The sequence below is a fragment of the Arvicanthis niloticus genome, chromosome 16, assembly GCF_011762505.2.
Source record: "Arvicanthis niloticus isolate mArvNil1 chromosome 16, mArvNil1.pat.X, whole genome shotgun sequence".
In the NCBI taxonomy this organism is placed as follows: domain Eukaryota; kingdom Metazoa; phylum Chordata; class Mammalia; order Rodentia; family Muridae; genus Arvicanthis; species Arvicanthis niloticus.
In genome coordinates, this window is record NC_047673.1 from 18,656,557 (window position 1) to 18,676,489 (window position 19,933).

Consider the following 19,933-nt stretch of genomic DNA (forward strand, 5'->3'; position numbering starts at 1 on the left):
CAAGTCCACATGAATACCTTGGGGAACACAATGCATGTATACACACACACACACACACACACACACACACACACACACACACACGCTCACGGATGAATGCACTCAGTCACGCACACTGCTTCTACCAACATCTCAATAAGCTTGAAAGAGGACCCTGAGCCTGAGCTAATATCACAGCCCTATAGACACTTTGATTTAGCCTAAGAAGAAGCTGGTGGAGGACCCAGGTAACTCAGACCTGGACTCCTGTTCCAGGAACCGAGAGTATAAATGGGCATGATTGGAAGCCATGGTAACTTGTTAGGCAGCAATAGAAAACCAATATATTATTCAACCAAACTAATTAATGATGGTGCCTGCCCCACTTCTAGTGTTTGCAATGGTACAGCCTACCCAGCATGGCGCGTCAAGCACTGCTCCCTCATAGCGTGCTCAATTAAGTGTTCTCCAATGGACCCTTCAACAAGCAATGCTTGGGGCTGGAGAGGAAGGAAAGGCTTTGTGGATTTCTACAACAATCAGGGAGCTGAAGGTCACACAGAAAGCCAAAGCAGAACCAGGACTCAAGCTCTGGCCTTTGTGTGCCAAGAAGAGAGGGCTTTCCTCTATGCCATGCACCCACCCCCTGCTGGCCAAGAAAAAGGGTAGTTTAAAACTAGAGCCCCTGGGGCTTTACTCTTGCTAGGACTTATTGTTTCTTACAAACAAGAAAGGAAAGTGGAGTGGTTGGAAGGTGGGTGCCAACAAGCTTTCGGTTCCTGCTATGGCTTGAATGTGGGTATAAAGGCTTCATTCCCAGAGCGGAGGCACAAGGGAGGGGCTATGGAATCTTAAGAGGTGGTGCCTAAAGAGAAGTCTAATAGGGGATTTGTCCCAAAGGATTCTGTGGGGACCCAGTTTTCTTTCTTCCTCCACTTTCCTCTGCTCATGATATTCATGATATGACCAATCTGTCTGCCAACTCAAACATCTGCTCATCAGAGTCCATACCTATAAGGCCATTGTCTGGTATTTGAACCTCAGCACTAGATGCTAAACAACACCCCCCTTCATTATAAGCTAAATGCCAGGTATTTTGTTGTAGAAATGTGAAGCTCACTAATATGTTGTGCCCTTGTCTCTTCAGCCTTCTACCAATTGTCTGTTTCCCAAATCAATTCTTCAGTTTAACACTGGGAAGGGCAGGGCAGGGAAACATCAGGCCTGTTCTAAAATCCAAAGCCAGGCCTGTTCTAGGACCCAAGTCTCACTCCATTCCAGGGCTCCCTGCCGAGTCCAGGCAGTTGAGTGCAACCAGCTTTCCTGCCCTCCCTTGACCCAAGGAGACTGACATCCAGCCAAACCACTCATCAACAGACTGGCTGTCATTTGTCACTCATGATGTCAGATCAAATCCAAGCAGCAATTAGAAAAGCAGATTGCGACACTGTGCCCTTTATTACTGGTGTTTCTGTGGGACATGAGCAACAAGAAGTCCCCAGAGAGGAGCTGTAAAAGAAAAATGAAAAGGATCAGAAAAGAAACAAGAAACATGCTTTTTCCCCCCTCGCTGTGATCTTCACAGCACAGCCGTTTTGTAATGGGCACCGTATGAGCAGCCACGCACAAGCCTAGTAACCTCTTTCCAAATGGTAATAAATCCCCCTGGACCCTGACACACTTGTAATTTACAACTTGGCTAAAATGAACATTATTTCAAGCTAAGTGTATTCTCAGAGGTGCCGGAGACTGTGGCAGCATTCCTGCTGACAGAGGGGTTTCTTTTTAAATGTCATGCATTCACTTTCATTACTTCCAAATAATTGCCCGGAAAGATCGGCTGCTGGACAGGAGGCTCACTTTACATCACCATGAGTCAGTTTCATCATCATTGAGGGAACCTCCTGGGAGCTGGTTTCATCCTGGAGAGGACTGAGGTCTCAATACCCACCTTTCAGCTGGCCTTCTGGCTGTGCAGAAATGGTACCTTCATCACTCCTTGGGCAAGCTTCAGATGAGATGGAACATAATTTAGAGATAGAAACATGATATGCCACCACGCTACCATTACATAGTATCCTCTTTATCCATTGCATCATGCCATCGCTCCCAACCCTGTATGTGGCTCTTGTTGGTTGGGGCTTACTGAAGGACATATGTTTCTGTATCATGGAAACTCCATCAATAGTTAAGAAGATGGAAGAACGGGAAGACGTCTTTAGCTGGGTTCAAGAGGAGAGTTTCTTGTCCTGGTCCCACAAGCACATTGTAGATTTTGGAAATCATCCATTCAGATCAAATGGATTTTGGAGATCTACCTTTGGTCATGTTGGTATATGACAAATCACCACAGCATGTAATGGCTTACTTGTTTGTTTTATGAATTGCTAGTATGGTAAGGTTCAGCAGTGTGGTTGTTCTTTCCAGTGTGACTGTTGGGGCCACATTGGGGATGTAGTCATCTTGGTGACTGGAATGGGCTGCAAGGTCCTTTTAAGCTCATGCACAAATCTGGTGCCTGAGGGTAGAAGACAGAGGGGCTAGACTCAAGTGAGTAAGGTAGAAGCTTGGGCCTTTCCAACAGTAGATCACGTATCCACATGACTCCTCCATATGGTCTCTCCATGTGGAGTCTTCTACAAGGTAACTAGACTTCCAACCTGGTGTCTGAGAACTCAAAGAAACACATGGAGATTAAAGCCACTAGGTCTAATGTAGGGTCACATTTTATCACATTCTACTGGCTGGACTGACACATGCAGAAAGTTTAGATTCCACACCAGTGTGAAGAGCTACAGCTTATTCAGGCAAGTTTTGAAAACTAACTTGGGAAGACGCGAAGAACAGAACAAGAAGCCATGTACCCTCTGGGAAATATCTCCAAATGACAACCACCAATTTCTAATCATTAAGAATGAGGACAGACTCTTTCTCTAAACTGTATACCTAGATATGCACTATATACCAAGATACACACTACCACTCTGAGGTGAACAATCTGTCCCAAGCAAGCAGACGGTGAGTTCCATGAGACTAGGGTATCACTGTATAAAAGTCTTCCTCTCTCCCTACAGCTTCTACTACAGCAATTTAAAAACTCCATGGACCTCATAAGGCTTCTGAAGAGCTAAAGACTTAAATGTTTGTCATCAGCTCATCAACAGGACAATACCCTGTCCTCCTTCCCCTACCCCCAGCCCAGATCAGGTCCTAAACATGAGTCTAGTCCTTAAATTTGTCATAGATCTTGAATTCTTTAGGCTGGGACCAAACCATAGCCAGAGATTTGAGGAGTCCCTCCTGATGATTTTGGGTTTAGCACCCCATATTACAGAATTCTGACGGCACTTGGACTTTTTTCTCCCAAGTTTTTTTTTCTTTTGAATATTTTAAATTTATTTTTAAAGTTCAAAATATATTTGTACAACCTATTTTGATCATATCTCTCTTTCATTATGTCCCTCTAGCTCCCCAGAGTGTTTTTTATTCCATTCCCCCCCCCCAATCTCACATCCTCTCTCTTTTGTTATTAATAACTGCCTGAGTTTGATGAACTGCACTTTGGTTTTGAGGACCATGATGGGACCCATGTGAGCTTGTACGATTGCTCAGTGTTTCCGGTCCTTGAGGTTGGTGGGGTGATCCTTCTAGATGAACATTGTACATCCTGTGCCTAAAAGGCTACTCTGTCCATGTCCACACCAACTTCACCAAACAGTGGAGTCAGGATAGCTAAGGAGTCAGTTTATACTCCCCTTCTGATGTTGGCACTGGGTTTTGGATATTTCATGTGGAAAGTGGTTCTGCACTGAAAATGTCTGAGAGCTGGTCATTGTTGTAACCACGCCATGTAATTGCCATGGAAAATACCAGACTGTGGTAGATGAGGGATGTGCTGAGCTGCTGCTTAAACAACTGCTAGGGTTCAAATAGAACTGGATGAGAAATGTTCCAGATTTGAGAGCAGAAGGAAATCTACTGAACTGTTAATGTCCAGGGAAGCAGTGTGTGTGTGTGTGTGTGTGTGTGTGTGTGTGTGTGTTGTGTGTGTGTGTGTGTGATTGTGTGCATGTGAGCACATGTGCTTGCATGCTCCTCTTTCTGTCTTATCAGTTGATTAATTGTATGACTGGATTGAATGTAAAACTACACAAGACATCTCAGGCAGAATAATCCATCACTTTATCACTACCACTACAGACAAGGACAACCCTGAGACTGGAGAGAGGAACAAGGAAGGGAAAGATGAACTTGGTGTCTTGATCTCAGAGGTAGGCTTCTTCCATGGGTGCTCATGGGCTTCTGTCTTTGGGTCTCAGAGAGAGAGCAATTGCATCCTCCAGCAGAAATCTATGTTTATTCCACAAGAAGCCAAGGGCTAACCCAATCTTAGAAAAGGGGAGGATCCAGAAGATGTTGACTAGGAAGAAAACTTCTTCACTGAGCTATAATTACCCCCAAAGGTCACTGCATGTACAAGTGCTTCCTAACAAAACTTCAGCCAAACATGGACACTGTACATGATGGGGTCCTGTATGACATCATCTACCACGTCATAGCCATCTTCATTTGAGTCAGTGCATGCTGATACTCACATGCAAAATCCTCAAATCACCTAAAATGTATGTCTAGGAACATGTCCCAAGCATTAAGTGCTACATGACTATCCTTCATTGCCAAACTGTCCAAGAGGCTCCCTGCATGGATTCTTGTTTGCTCTTACATCACTTTATCACTTACAGTAGGAGAAGCAGTGGACACAGCAGGGCCTCAGGGCTCCCACCATATCCCTCTGGGCTTTGCTTAGCCTCCCTCAGGAATATCAAGGCCCCAGGCTCTAGCAGGAGAGACTGCAGTCTATCAACCATGAGTGACATCAGTGGAGTACCACGTTCCAGTGCCCTGAATCCTCTGCATAAATGCAATTTCCCCAAATGTCAGGAGGAGAGCATTACAGATAACACATTGTGTGTGTCTTTGACCCAGTAAGTGCTGAAATCACAGATCTCATTATTCTGACATGATAGAATTTTCTCTCTGTCTTCCTCCTTCTGCAGGCTGGCTCCTGTTGTTTTTGATACTGCAGATCTAATTGGTGAAGGTGCAAAGCCACTGTAGAAAAACAAGCCTCACCTGCTTCCTACCCCAAACAAAACATGAGGCCTCCCTGAGAAGGAAGAAGATGAACTGTAAGACAGCTCACAACAGCATATTACATTAAAGATAATTTTGGCAGGAACCTTAAAGAGTGGATGAAGAATAGACAGTATTTGACCTTGAAAGCAATACCCCCATGAGAGACTCTATCTCAGCACAGGGCAGTCTGCCATATAGGGAGGGGCAATAGCCCAGAATAAACAGCAACTGACCTTGGGTTGGAATTCTAGTTCTGCTACTTTCTTTCTGTGTGGGCATATTCAAGATGCTGAGTCTCTTCCGTGTTTACCGTGCCCTCTATTGAAGTATGCATTAATCCTGTGTGTCAGAATGTATGTGAAGAAGGAAGACGTGGTGACTGGACTTGGACTACCTGGCAGTAACTGGTGCTAAAAACATTCATTACAGTTAAAGTGGTTTCCACTTCAGAGAGGGAGTCAATAGATCATTCATTCAATTAGCAGATGAACGCCTGCTCTTGAAGACAGAAAACATGGTTCACTAAATAGTTGTTGAATGAATGAATTTCTTTTCATTCATCACTAGCTGCTTTGGAAAGTCACTGAATGCCTCTGATACTGTCATACAACCTATAAAAGGCAGAGTTGGGTAGTATCAAGCCTACATCTGCCTCTGAGTTTTGAGCTTTCATAACTTCAAGGGCCAACCTAGAAGCACAGAGATGGTTAAGACAGAGTTCCAGCTCTCCTGAGTTGTAAGATTGGGCTGAAGAAATGTCTCAGATCTCTCTGTATGAAAACAGGTAGTAATAAAGGCTATATGTGAGAAGCAGTGGAGAAAAATATGCCACTGATGTTCAGAAGTTCACGTCTCAGGGCTAGTACTGGGACAAGTGATCCTAGCCTGCATCTTGGAAATGTAGGATCAAACTGGCTTGGAGACACTGTCATTTTGACGAGGCATGCTGACAGACTCAGCTTTAGCCAACATGTTACAAATCCTTGGAGTATTAGTTAAAGTCAACACAAGTTAGAAGAAGCTGAGCCGTAGAATATGAGTGCCAGAGGTTGGAGACAGAACCACACAGTGTTTCTCCCCCTTCCAAGGCAGCCTTGTAGTAGAACATGAGCTTCTGAGCAAAACAGCCACATTTTCAAGCTGCATCTGCATGCAGTTGACTATCCCAACCTGGTCTTTTGTTTGTGGTGTTCCCTCAAAGAAAGGTGGGAGGGAAAAAGTAACTGGACCCTCACCTGAGATTCCAGTCATTTTCCTAGCCATTTGTGAGTGAGAATCTGCCCTAAATGCACACAAATTTCATAACTTGGAAGCTGCAGGAGTATATAGACTGGGAAAGGTTCACTGAGGAGGACTCCATCTATGAAGCTATAGGGAAGCCATCTTCCATGCTGTATGAAGATTTTGCTAATGGAGCACTTTGGGAGGCCCTTTCACATCTGTATGTAGCCTCTTCACTCTTGCTTTTCGAGTAATCCCAGTGAACTAATTGGTTCCCCAGGGTGATGTTAGTGGGGTCACATTTTGGTTTGTTGTCAGGAGCCTTATAAGGAAGGGGTAGCTGGAGTTTATGAGTCCCCAGGAAATGAATGTTCTCAACAGTCCTGAAGGCTTGTATTTATTTGGACCTGGAAATAGCCCCTAAAGGTCATGTTGAAGGCTCCATCCTTAATGAAATAGTGTTTAAAGGTTAGGGCTTGGGGTGATCTTGAAGGCTCTGGCCTCACCAATACATTGACCTATTTCATGAGCTCTTAACTTGATAGGCATTGGGTAGGTGATGAAACTTAGAAACTAGGAGCTAGTTAAGAGACTGGGTCTTTCAGGGTGTGATGTCGAGGACCTTTATTTTCTTCCTAGTTCCTTCCCACCACCTCCTCCTCCCGCACTCCCCAGCTCTCTCTCTCTCAGATGTCTATTCTGCTTCACATGCTCCAACCATGATATTCTACCTTGCTACAGCCTAGAAGAAATAAATGGAATCAAGTGGCCAAAAAGAACTCTAAACTGTGAATAAAAATTTACCCAGGCCCTCTCTCCCTCCTTCCCTCTCTCCCTTCCTTCTTCCCTCCCAATTTCTCTCTTTCTTTCTTTAAGAGAATGTCTCACTAAGCAGTCCTTGTTGACCTGGACTGTACAGACCATGATGGCCTCAAACTCATAGACACTCACCTGCCATTGCCCTGGAAGTCTGGGATTAAAGGTGTGCGCCACCACACCCAGCATTAATGTCTTCCTACTTTGTGCCAGTGCCTTACCTGAAGCCCTCGTGAGAGCCTGTCCCTCTGACCCTACCTGGCTTCTCAATCATCACCTCATGGAGTCTTTTTAGAGGGGTCCCTGCCCTCATGGATCTCTTCCCATGCCCAACTTTCTTCAGGCTTGAAGGCAGTGCTCCAAAGGACCATAAGTAGTAGAAAGGTTGTCTCCAGGATTAACTGCTTGCTTGGATTTACCTATGTGCTCTACTACAGAGATGGTGCAAACACGATGGCCAGCATGAGATATAAATTATAGATATTAAAACCTGATATGCAGCTTTGTACTTCACTTGTTTGCCTTTATTGAAGGCCCGAACACGAGTATTTTCAAATGTCTATAAAACATTACTTGAAAATATGGTTTTCAATGATTATATAATATTCCACTGGATTGATTTAACCAAAAATTGTGTAAAAATCCCCTACCACTGGACTCAAGCTATCTTTCATTTTCAGTGATTATGAACAATGCTACAATTAACATCCCGTTCATAATCTCGGTCCCAGGGTAACATTCTTAGAAATGGTACTTCTTGGTTAAAGCGTATAAACAGCTTGAGGATGTTGTTCTAATGCCTCTCTATATATATCTTTACACGCAGTACGCTTCATTTACTAGCTCATTCATTTTTCCTAAATATTAGTGTCCTTCATGAGGGTAAGTCTTATCTCACTCATATTTCTAGATTGATACCTGTGGCTGTGATAAAACATGAGGATGCACACAACTTGGGGGATTAAAGGGTCTGTTTGACTTCACTTCCAACTCACAGTCTGTCCCTGGTTTTTTGTTTTGTTTTTGTTTTTTTGGCTCATTTGATCATGCTTAGATAGTTTTCTTATAGAGCCCCAAACTACTTGCCTAGGGATGGTGTTGCCCACAGTGGGCTGGGTCCTCCAGCATCAAGTTACTACCACAGGCCACTCTGAACTAGGCAGTTCTTCAGTTGAGGCTTTGCTCTCAGATAATTCTATGTATGGTGTATCAAGTTGACAATTAAAACTAGCCAGGTCACTTGTTCAGAACACCCCTGTGATGGTTTGTATATGCTTGGCCCATGGAGTGGCATTATTAGGTGTGGCCTTGTTGGGGTAGGTGTGGATCCCCACTGTGGGTGTGGGCTTTAAGACCCTTATCCTAGCTGCCTGGAAGTCAGTCTTCTACTAGCAGCCTTCAGATGAAGATGTAGAACTCTCAGCATCTCCAACCCCATGCCTACCTTGATACTGCCATGCTCTCGACTTGATGATAATGGACTGAACCTCTGAACCTGTAAGTCAGCCCCAATTAAATATTGTCCTTGGTCATGGTGTCTGTTCACAGCAGTAAAACCCTTTCTAAGACAAGCCCTAAAACCAGGGCCAGTTATCCCTCAAGACGTTTTGCTGAAGTGAATAGACATAGAGTGAACAAACCAGTGAGGGTGATTGGATCTCAGATCCTTCCCCACTAGGGAAACAGGGAAGTTCAGTGTCACCCAGACTCCTCCCTGACATCTACTACAGAGAGTCCAGTTGTTCCTGTACCACAGTGGTCCTTGGTGGTCCCTACAAAGCAATCCCACAGTATAACCTGTTGATATCCTCACAGTTTAAAGAGGAACTTCCTAAGGATTTGAGTTTCCCTCCATTGTGATTAACTTCTCTAGGAGGCAGGGAGAGGGGAAAATATAACTGAGATGCTGCTATATGGATACAGCAGGATAGGATCCAAACAGCATCCCACCTGAAGGTCCAGAGCTTCCTCTCATGAAATCCCCAATCTGAGACTGGGCATCTCTCAGTTCTGAGCCCCTCCAACTCCAGTCGAACCTCCATAGTGCAGCAATGACATTAAGGGCTTTCATTTTAAGCACTGTTGACAAACTACAGCCTCTTTTATCAAACCAACCACTAACAGAAATGGTTAGGGGACCAACTGACAATATTCACAAATCTAAGGGCTCAGTGTTCCACGACAGCCGTGGAAAATGTTAGAAGAGTTCCAATGTCTCATCCCTGCCTTTCGCTTGCTAAATTCCACCTAGGGAACAGTCAGACATACAAGGACCATGCGGTCTTGTGCAGAGGGCTGCGGTAACGAAGTCTTTCCAAGGTGAGGCTGGAGCAGGCTTGAAGAAACACAAGGAGGATGCTATGCATGCTAATTCAAATGAACTGAAACCAAAAAAGGGGGGACGTTATCAATATCAATTATCAATAAAAAACATTATCATTGCTTTCTCTATTAATTGGCTGACTTAAAAGACACTCAGGATAACTGCTTGGAATTACCAATAACCAGAGGTAAGTGAATGGAGGTCCCCTGCAAACCTGGTATCCCAGTAGAGAGTGTTGTATGCAGTGTACCGCCCAACTAAGTGGTGCTTGGGAATGTGCTGAGGTGCCTCGAACACCCCACTTCTCCTGTAAAGATTGTTACTGAGGATCAAACCCAGCACCTCACATAATATTGTGTGCTGCACTATTGGGCTGTACCCCAAACTCCTCTGATGTTTTGAATCTCCTCTTGCTCATTTGTAATCTCAGGTGTGGGCACTTCCTGGAATCCCCATGGGCTGTGAGACCATAGAGAGAGTGGGAGAGCTCTCTTCTCCCGCTATTGCCCTAGCTAAGTGGAGGTCAGGGTTGAAGTGATTCTAAGCCTTCAGGAAATGAGCTCTGAGTATCCCAGGTCCTGGGTGTGGCATAGGGGCCAAGGACCCTGTGCTCCGTCTCCCTAGGACTCCAAAGTCTTGCTGAAAACAAAAACTGGGAGGTCTTTTTTTCATTTGTAGGGTGCTTTATACTTCAGCAAGCCAGAGGGGACTGAGGCATGTGAATGCAATGGCAGCCCTTATTCCCATGGGTAGAGTTGGCAGAGAGAAGGAGGGAAAGCTTCGCTCACGTTAATTAATAACAGCTTCAGCCCCTAGGAAGGCGGCAATCAAAACATCTCAAGCTTGAGGCATTTCAGGTGATGGCTGGGGCTCCTCCATCTTGCAGCCTTTGTCCCAATTCCATTTAACTGTGTAGAGAATGAATGATGTGCTCTGGGTAGCAATTTTACTTCAATTTCCTCAAAGTCCAAACCCCCAGGGACTTCTGATCTCCCTGCCAACTCTCTGAGCCCCCTAGTCATCTTCAGAGTCACACTGGGGACATTATGGCATGTGTTTCTTTTTCCTATCTTCCTACCTTTCACTCCACCACCACCCACCCCCTCCCCCGCCAGGAGCACCCGTAACATGTTCATTAATGAATGCATTTAATCAAGTTTATGAAGTCTCTTTATTATCAGTAACCCTAATCGCTCTTAATTGCTGCATCATTAGTTCAGCCATGCTCAGATATAGCAGTTAGGCGGAGCTGTGCATGACAACTCCAGAAAAAAAATAGCTCGGCGCACGAAAGCCTGGGAGGAAGGAACTGCCAAAAGAAGAGGCAAGGGAGGGAGAGAGGAGAGGGAAGAAGCTGAAGCTGTGTGGAGCGACCTGCTGCTGGGCAGAGAGGGGAAAGAGAGACCATTAAGAGGTTCGACCAGGTGTAAAGATGCTGGTGAGTCGGTTTTGCATATTTTGAAACTTTGGGGAGCTCTGCCATCAGCAGCATGAGCAAATGTTCTGCTTGACAAAAGTTGATGTCATGTTAATACGGAGCACCTGCCACCCTCGGGGATCTCCAACCCTCTACACGTTCTGTGGTTGTGTTCGAAGCCAGAGGCTTGGTGGCTGTGAGTCTGAACGAGGCACCTTGTCATCGGGAAAAGCAGCGAGCAGTGTCCTGCTGCTGGTCTTTGCCGAGACATTAACTCCTCTGCCTGGTGCATGTTCTTGAAGACTGTGCATAGCTGAGAAGACCCACTGAGATGCCTCAGGTCAGAAATGGAGAGGGCCAGCTGCTTGCTTTGGTGTTGAATGAACCTCCCCAGAAAGCCAGAGATCTGATTCCAGAGTCCAAATTGAAGCTAACACACCATCTGCCTCAGTTTCCTACCCATAAAGTATATGTGATAACACAACTTTGAGAAGTCACTTTAACAGCCCCTGAGAGTAGGTGTGTGGAAAGGACCAAAGAAACCCTTGGGTTGCTCCAGAGTGATGGTATGAGAGAAATTTCAGCCCACATCCTAGTGATGTATTTTGTTCTTGCATCCTCCACTGTTGCCTGCCTCAGTCTCATAATGTCTAGACTCTTCTGAAACTTACTTCACATGCAGAAAGTCTCAACCCTGGAGGCACAGAATTTTACAAGCCTCCAGTTTCTGAGAGTTTTTCTGAGGACCACGTTGCCTCAAAAATACAAAACCAGCCTTTCTTTCACCATTTACTGGTAATTTTCTATCTGTACATGTATTTTCTATCTGTTCACTGGAAAACATGTTTTAAATACCAGCTATGTGCTGAACACTGGGGAGCAACATAGATCCAGTTTTTAAGGTATTTATGGCTTAGGGGTGAATCTAAGTCACTCAGATATAACCACAGCCCAACTCCACTTTCCACCAGAATGCTAACTATTCCATAGAGAAATGCTGTCTCTGCTAGATAACAAGCCAACAGAGAGAATACATGCAGAGCTGTCATCAATAAGTCTATGGCCACTTGTGGCAAGGCTGGGGACAGCTAAATGACATACGGCTAGAATCAGCTTTGCATTTTGCAGACCCTGTGTAAAATGGAAGAATGGTTTTCCTTGCTCAACAACTATGCAGAATTTCAAGACAGTGACAGCAGAACATGATAAGCACAGGACACTTGGAGCTCGGGGCCCTGCGCATACTCAGCTGCCCCTGCTTATGCCTACAAAGCAGCTTGAAAGGCCGGAAGTCCTGCTAGGATGTGCATTTACAGTACCCAACACACTAACCTACATGAGAGGTTCTAACTAAACAAAGAGGCATGTAGGTTATCATTCTCTGTTTTAATGACCTGATCAAGACTCTGAACCAAAGTTTAAGGAGCTTCTGTATCTATTAACTCATCTCCATTCCTGAGTGCACAATACCTTTGGTGTTTCTTCATCTGCAGGGCCCTACTAAAGCCTCTCTATGAATAATAGTCCCTTCTTAGGTAGTTTTCAGATACTACTTGTAGGCGCACCCTTAGAACATTCTAGATGCTTTATCTTTGACAGAAAATATTAGGCAGTTTTGAGCCATAAGATCAATAAGTTGCAATCTGTCTTAGGTTTGCTATTGCTATAGGGACCATCACCAGGGCAACTTTTAAAAGAAAGCATTTAATTGGTTGCCTGCTGAAGTGGAAACTTAAGGGTTCTTTGGAAAGTCAGTTGTGTTGGATGGTGGGGCAAACACATGAAAGAGTGTTGCCCTGAAGTGGACACAGGTGAAAGAATATTCTTTTAAAGCAAGCACATGAAAGATCACATGATGAAGGATTCTTTGCTAACAACATGCGTGTATTGGTCCACCTTACATTGCATAGTTGAGCTGCATTTTTGGGACTCCATAGAAAGAAATGCAACAAAATCTTCTGGTGGTGTGCCTCAGTTTCTTGCCACTTCTGAGAACTCTGGCTGATTGATGACAGAGTGATGTCATCAAAGACAGACACACATGCTGAGGCAAGACACATGGAGGACACATGATGTTTGGAGGGAGTATAAAAAGGACTCAATAGTGTAGTGATGGAGGCTGAGCTTGGCTTGCTTATAGAGATAGCTTTGCAGTGCTTGTTGGTCTCGTTTCTTTGCTGATCTTTGCTAAGAGAAATACAGCCAAGAACTCCTGTTATTCCTCCAGGTCTCTCTGCTGACTTGTGCAAAGGCTGATGCCTGGCTGTCTCTGAGGTAGTGCCACAGCTGTTGATTTGTGTTTGCCCCATATCCTTTCTTTTCCACTACCTCTTGTGGGTGGTAAGCTACAAAAGAGGTTAAAGCATTTAAGAGCCATCATTAAAAATTAGGCTAGAACAAAGAAGTAATTTCAGATGGGAATCTAAATTTTAGGCTAGAACAAGGAAGTAGGCTTCAGACATGAGAATGATTTTGGGCTAGGACAGGGAAGTTGGCTCAGATATTTTGATAAACCCTTTGAAACAGTGATCACGGGAGTGTTCAAGGAATTTTGTTTATTGCCTTGCTTGTTCCTTGACTATTTGCATCTATTGCATCGCTAGTTTCTCAACCTAGAACTGACCTTAATACTTGCATGTAATTAAAATGGTATAAAAGCAAAAAGGAGGAGGGGGGATGGGATAGCGGGTTTCTAGGGAGGGGAAATGGGGCAAGGGGAAGGCATGCGAAATGTAAACAAATAGAATATCCAATAAAAAATAAAATAAAAATAAATAGGCATTGAAAAAAATTAAAGTTTCAGACTGCGTACAATTTCAGAGTGTTGGTTCATAACCATCATGGCAGGAATCATGATGGCAGGCAGGCAGGCAGGCAGGCAGGCAGGCAGGCAGGCACTGGAGCAGTAGCTAAGAGATTACACCCTGATCCACAGGCAGCAGGCAAAGAAAAAGGTAGGGGCTGGGCCTGGCATGGGCTTTGGAAAGTTCAAATGCCACTTCCAGTGACATACCTTCTTCAAGGCCACATCTTCTAATCCTTCTCAAACAGTTCCACAAACAGAAGACCAAGCATTCAAACAGATGAGCTTAAGGGAACTAGCTTCATTGAAACCACCACACACTGTTTACCCAAAACCTTTCCTCACTTGCCCCATCCACATGACCACACCTCTTTCCTAAGTGCTGATTGTTCTATACATTGATTGACACTGCTGTCATGCCCTTCCCAGGGTGGTTCCATAACTACAGGCTATCTCCTGGCTGAACCCAGTTCTGAAGCCCACCCAGAGACACAACACTACTTTCCTTTGCTTTAATGGGTACCAGCTCTACTCTGGCTGCTAGAAACTGCTTGCCTGGGACAATATGGCAGAAATGTGCAAGGAATTTAACTTGGTCAAAGCACCGTGTGATCTTTCACTGTGTAAGAGCCAACACTACACAGACCCATCCTAGGCATTCATGCCCATCACTCCCCATCAGGCCTCTATTAATCTCTTTCTTGTGTCTCGTCTTTGAATACTAGAAACTTGGAAATGTGAGGATCATGTCTTTGCTGAAGGATCAGGACCACGAAGATGAGTTCAGTGTCAAAAGAGTTCAGAGAGGAGCATGGAGGAAGCAAGTGAGCAGGATAGTCAGATACAAGTGGGAACTGTGTGGTTGGATTAGTTTGTCCCCGTGGCTGTGATAAACTCCGTGATCAAAAGCAACTTGGGGAGAAAAGAGTTTATTTGGCTTACCAGTTTTAACCTCCAATCACTGAGGGCTAGAATCCAAGCAGGAGTGATGGCAGAGACCATGGAGAAACGCTGCTTACTTACTAGCTTGTTCAACTTGCTTTCTGATAATGCCCACCTACACTGGGCTAGGCCTTCCCACACTAGCCACAGATGAAGAAATTGAGGTTTGCCTCTTCCCAGGTGACTCTAGTTTGGGTCAAGTTGACTAAAACTAACTAGCAGTCTAATCAAGCCACCTGATAAACAGGAGGCTCACCAGGCTGCCACAGTTGGGATGGTAATTTATAGTAAACACTTTTTAACTAGTAGGACTCCACTCTGAAGAAGTGATTAAAAGTACGATATGGTTAAGTGTGTAGCCCAGGAGTATTGTTGCGTATACCCAGTGTTGTTTTTGTACAGTGCTGTTTCTGTACATAGCTGGGTGTGCTGTGCCATAAGACAGGTAGTGTCATAGATTTGTTTACACAGACTCATCATGAACAAACGGGCAAAGCGTTGCAGGATGATGTCCAAGGACTAATGATGTCACTGAGAGGCCAGGAGTTTTCCATTCCCTTGTAATCCTAAGGGACCATTACTGACTATAACATCACAGTGCAGCATGTGACTGGGTTGTACTGTTGCATACCTAAAAATGGAGTAAGGACTGAGACCAGCGTTCCTGTCTCATTCATTTCTGTATAAATCTGGATACTAAGTTAAAACTCAGTGAACATCAAGATATAGAACAGCAGTTTGTATGATAAAAGTGATGCACTCTGCAATAATTCTTGGAGAAAGATAATTTATATATTCCTCCCATTTTCATCTTTGAAGAGGATGTGTAAAACTCATGCTCACTTCTGAACTTTGGATTAAGACTGATATGATATTGCCAATCAATTCTAGTTGCTACTGAGAAAACCCCCAAACTTAAATTCATAGAAGACCACAGAAGAGCTATAGCACCTACAGTGGCTTCAGAAAGTTCACCTGTCAATAAAACACAGATTGTGTAAAAAAATAATAATAATAATCAATTATAAATTAATTGAAACACATACCCAAAAAGAGTTTTATAGAATAAATGCATAGATTTGGCAAATTGATGATTTGGGCCTGGAGAGAGAGCTCAGTCGGTAAAGTGCTTGGAGACAAATGTAAAGACCTGAGTTCAACTCCTGGAACCCACATATAAAGGCTTGATGGAGTAATCCCAGCACTGGTGAAGTAGAGACAGCAGACCTTGGGATTCTCTGGACAGCTAAGCCTAGGCTACTTGGTGAGCTCTGGGCCTGTGAAGAAACTCCATTTCTAAAAGGACAAGGGGAATGGTGTCTGGGAGAAATACCCAGTTTGAGCTCTGACCTTCACACACACCTGAGTACAGACATGCCCTCGCACAGAGGCACTACATTCACACACACACACATGAATTAGGACTTGGGGTTCCTGAGGCTAGACTCCACAGCCTTGAGCACAGAGGGCAAGTGCTCAGCCATCAGACACATGCCAAGTTGCTTGCTGCCTGTAGTCATCCAAGCACTATTGACGATCACCAGGGCACCAGGACATGTATGAAATTCAGTTTGTGATCTTTGCTATCTGCTCATTTCCAGCCAAATGAAACATTTAGTCATGTTCGAACATGGGTTTGTCATGGTGGAAAGACAGTTTCTGTTTTTTTTTTTTTTTTTTCTTAAGAAAAGCACTGTTTTAATTTCTAATTGTATACTAACTCCTGGTCTCTTCTCTGGCTTTTACTCTTGAAATATCAGTCGACAATGCACACACCGACCTCAACCCAACAGGCCTGAATTAATTAAAACTAAGTTACACAACAGTTAGCATTGCACATGGGTTTTTGGCAAGCCTGTAAGATCATTTCCAGGAACTGGGTATACAAATGTGCAGTTGCTGAGACAAAGGAAAGGACTTTGTTAAAACCTGGCTGTGTAGATCAATTGTCCTTCCAGATGTTGGCACCAAACAATGTATATCCTGTCTGAAAGTATGTGGATTAAAACTGTTTTTAAAAATAAGATCTCACAGATGAAATATGAATTTCTTTTCACTAATGGCAGATTTTTTGTCTACGTTTACTAGATAGCTACAGTTATTTTCCTGTAAAGCATTGATACCATTTTGTTACTATTTGCTTTTCTATTGACTTGTAGAAATTCTTTACATATTGTTGTATACTTTGCCTATCCCACACAAATATATATTTCCAGTTTGTTACTTGCAGATGAATTTTATTAGTGATGACTTCTGATATGGAAGAATCTGTAATTATTGTATAACCAAATGGTGACTTTTCAAAAGAAGGCTTTAGCCTTGGTGGATTCCCAGAAGATCTTGGGAAGAGTCTCCTCCCTCCCTAAAGTTAAAGACCATTCTCCTGTATTTCACAGTAGCATTTTAATCCAGATCCTTCCCTACCGAGCTTTGCTATGCCGACCAAGCAATAACACACACACACACACACACACACACACACACACACACACACACCACACACACACACACACATATATACCATGATTGCATATGACTGATAGATGCCAATGCTAACCTACTCCCATTGGTCTATTTAACTAAATGTATCAACCGTTTTCATGTGTTCACTTTCTAAGTTAAACTCAAAATGATCCCACCTGGGACTTCAAGTGGATTCTATAATTTATAGGCGGTGATGAAAGGCATTTGCACACAAATATTTACAGCAAGAGTGTGGTCTCTTCTTCATGCTTCTTTTCTTCCCTTGGTTCTCTCTGTCCTTGTCTTACTGCTCTTAGGTCCCCTTTGCTTCATATTACACCTGCAAGTCAGCACCGATTCTTTACATCTGTGAGTGGGACTTGTCCATGCTTAGCCTGCAGTTGGTTCCTGTCTACACTCAGAGTCTGTCTTACTCTCAGCCTACATACTAAATTCTTATTGATTCAGTTATTTTTATTAACTTGGGTCTTCCGGGTTTATAAAAAAATATAATTTATGATGAACGTCTCCGGATGCTTCCAATATGTATCTCACATTTAGGATCTTTTGTTTTCTCTTAACAATAACACTAAATGATCCTAATGTAAATTTTTTAAATTATAGAAAATTTTCCTTTTGAGATGCTGATTTTTATAAAATGCACTTTTCAAACCCTAACAAGATAATCATGTTTGTTTTTCCTCTTAATTAACCTATTAATATAATAAATAATAATACATTTAAAAATTATATTAATTAGTTCTCTAATGTTAAACAAGGTTTTCAGAATCGTATGTAGAAAGAAACCTTCTGGCTGATACGTGTTTCTTTTTAATAAATTTTCATTTGTTGATATCTTGCTTTGTTTGGGGAGAGTGTTATGTATATTTCCTTTATATTTGAGATACTCTATTCAGTTTCATTATTAAAATTGAAGATATACCCATCGCCTCATGCTATGGAGAAATTTATATAATACTATTTTCATTATAGACATGACTCGATTTGCCTGAAAAACCTTGACCTGGATATTTTTTGGCAAAGTCTTAGAAGAGAGGGTTTTTATTCTACTCAAAATATTTATCCTATTCTTAACTAAATTTTGGACAATTTCTTTTTCCTGATTTGACGAACACCATTTTTATATATTTTCAAACTTACTCAAATTAGGCTATGTAATATTTTTAATTACTTTTTGATTATTTGCTAATTTTTTCCAGTTTCACTGAAGGGTAACTGACAACCAACAACTCTTCATATTTAAGCTGTATACCATGATGTTTAGACAGACACATACACTGTGAAATGACTAGCACAACCCAAGCTAATTGCTCCATCATCTCCCATGGTTACTTGTCTCTAGTGAGGTATTTAATATTTACGTCAGGTTAACACTTTAATTGTTTCATTTGAAAATATATAGTTGAAATGCAGTAGGCTGAATCCCACTCCCCTGGCAATGAATCTATATCCAAATTCTCAGGAAATGTAGACCTTAACCTTAGATGGTGAGCGGGCCTTGAAGCTGCAATTCAGGCTGCTTGGTGCATGCATAGGACAGAAAGAGTTTAAGATTCTCTGGGACTGGAGTTATGTGTGGATGGTTGTGAGGCACCATGCGAGTGCAGGGAAATCAAGCTGGGGTCCTTTGGAAGAACAGCGTCTAAATCTCATAGCAGTGTATCCAGTGCCACTTGGCTGGTTCTCTTATTCTCGGTTTTATTTTTCATTTCCTTAACTTCTTTCATTTCTCCTTAAGGTCAGTAGAGGATGGGAAGTCACCCTTTAAAAATATATTCTGCCACACTGTATCACTTTTGATAAGTGGGCTTCATCCTTTTTTATATTTTAAAACCATCTGTCATTTCAGTTTTTGACTTCCTCTCAGCTCCATCCTCGTTGGCAGAGAATTTTCCTAACTCTAGAGAGTTTGGCAGGGACTGTTGGTAAATTTTAAACTTAATGCACCGTGGTCAGCGAGTTTGGCCACTCAACTTCCTACTTCAGGAAGTTATTTTTACAAACACTCAGCTTGTGGATGCTGCATCGGCTTGGGACAGCAGACAGTACCCAGATCCATCCCGTTATCTTGTTGTGCCCACTGTCCTGGTTCTATAGCTATTCTCTGAACTTCTCTGGGCCTCATCCAGAAAATGGTAACAAATCTAGGCAGGATGAAAGAGTTGACATATGAGCAGTGCTTTCGACAAGGTCTAAAATGGACTAGCAAGTGCGCAGTGTGTGTCAATTTTTATCAGTAGGATTTTTTATCGCCAGGCAAGTAGCCTTCCCATTTGAGACTCTTACTAAGAGTCAGACTACCTGAGCTATACAGCCAAGCTACTCCGGTTCTGGACACATAGTCTTGTTTCTGCAAGCTGGAAGTTGATATCGCTGAGAATGTGATGAAGCCAGACAGATCAAGAGTAGAGTCTGACCTCTATCCTTGGTTTAATTTGGTACACGGATTGGTTAGTTAGGATTTTCCATCTGTGCATGAGGACAATACCTCTGACTCTTTAGAGTCAATAGATACACTGAGGTAAAAAAGGAACCACAGGGTAAGGGGATGACTCAACAGGAAATAACATTTGCCATACAAACAGGACCTAAGTTCAAATCATCACGTAAAAATTCCAGCATGGTCATGCACCCAACTGTAAGGCCAGAGCTGTAGAAGGTGGAGGCAGCCTAGGTCCAAGTTCGGTGATAGACCCTGTCTCAAGGGACTAGAGCTGAAATTGATAAAGCAGGACACTAAACATATTCCTTTGTCCTCAGAACAAGTGTGCTCACCCACTGCACCTGTATATCTCCTCTCTGTCTCTCTCTG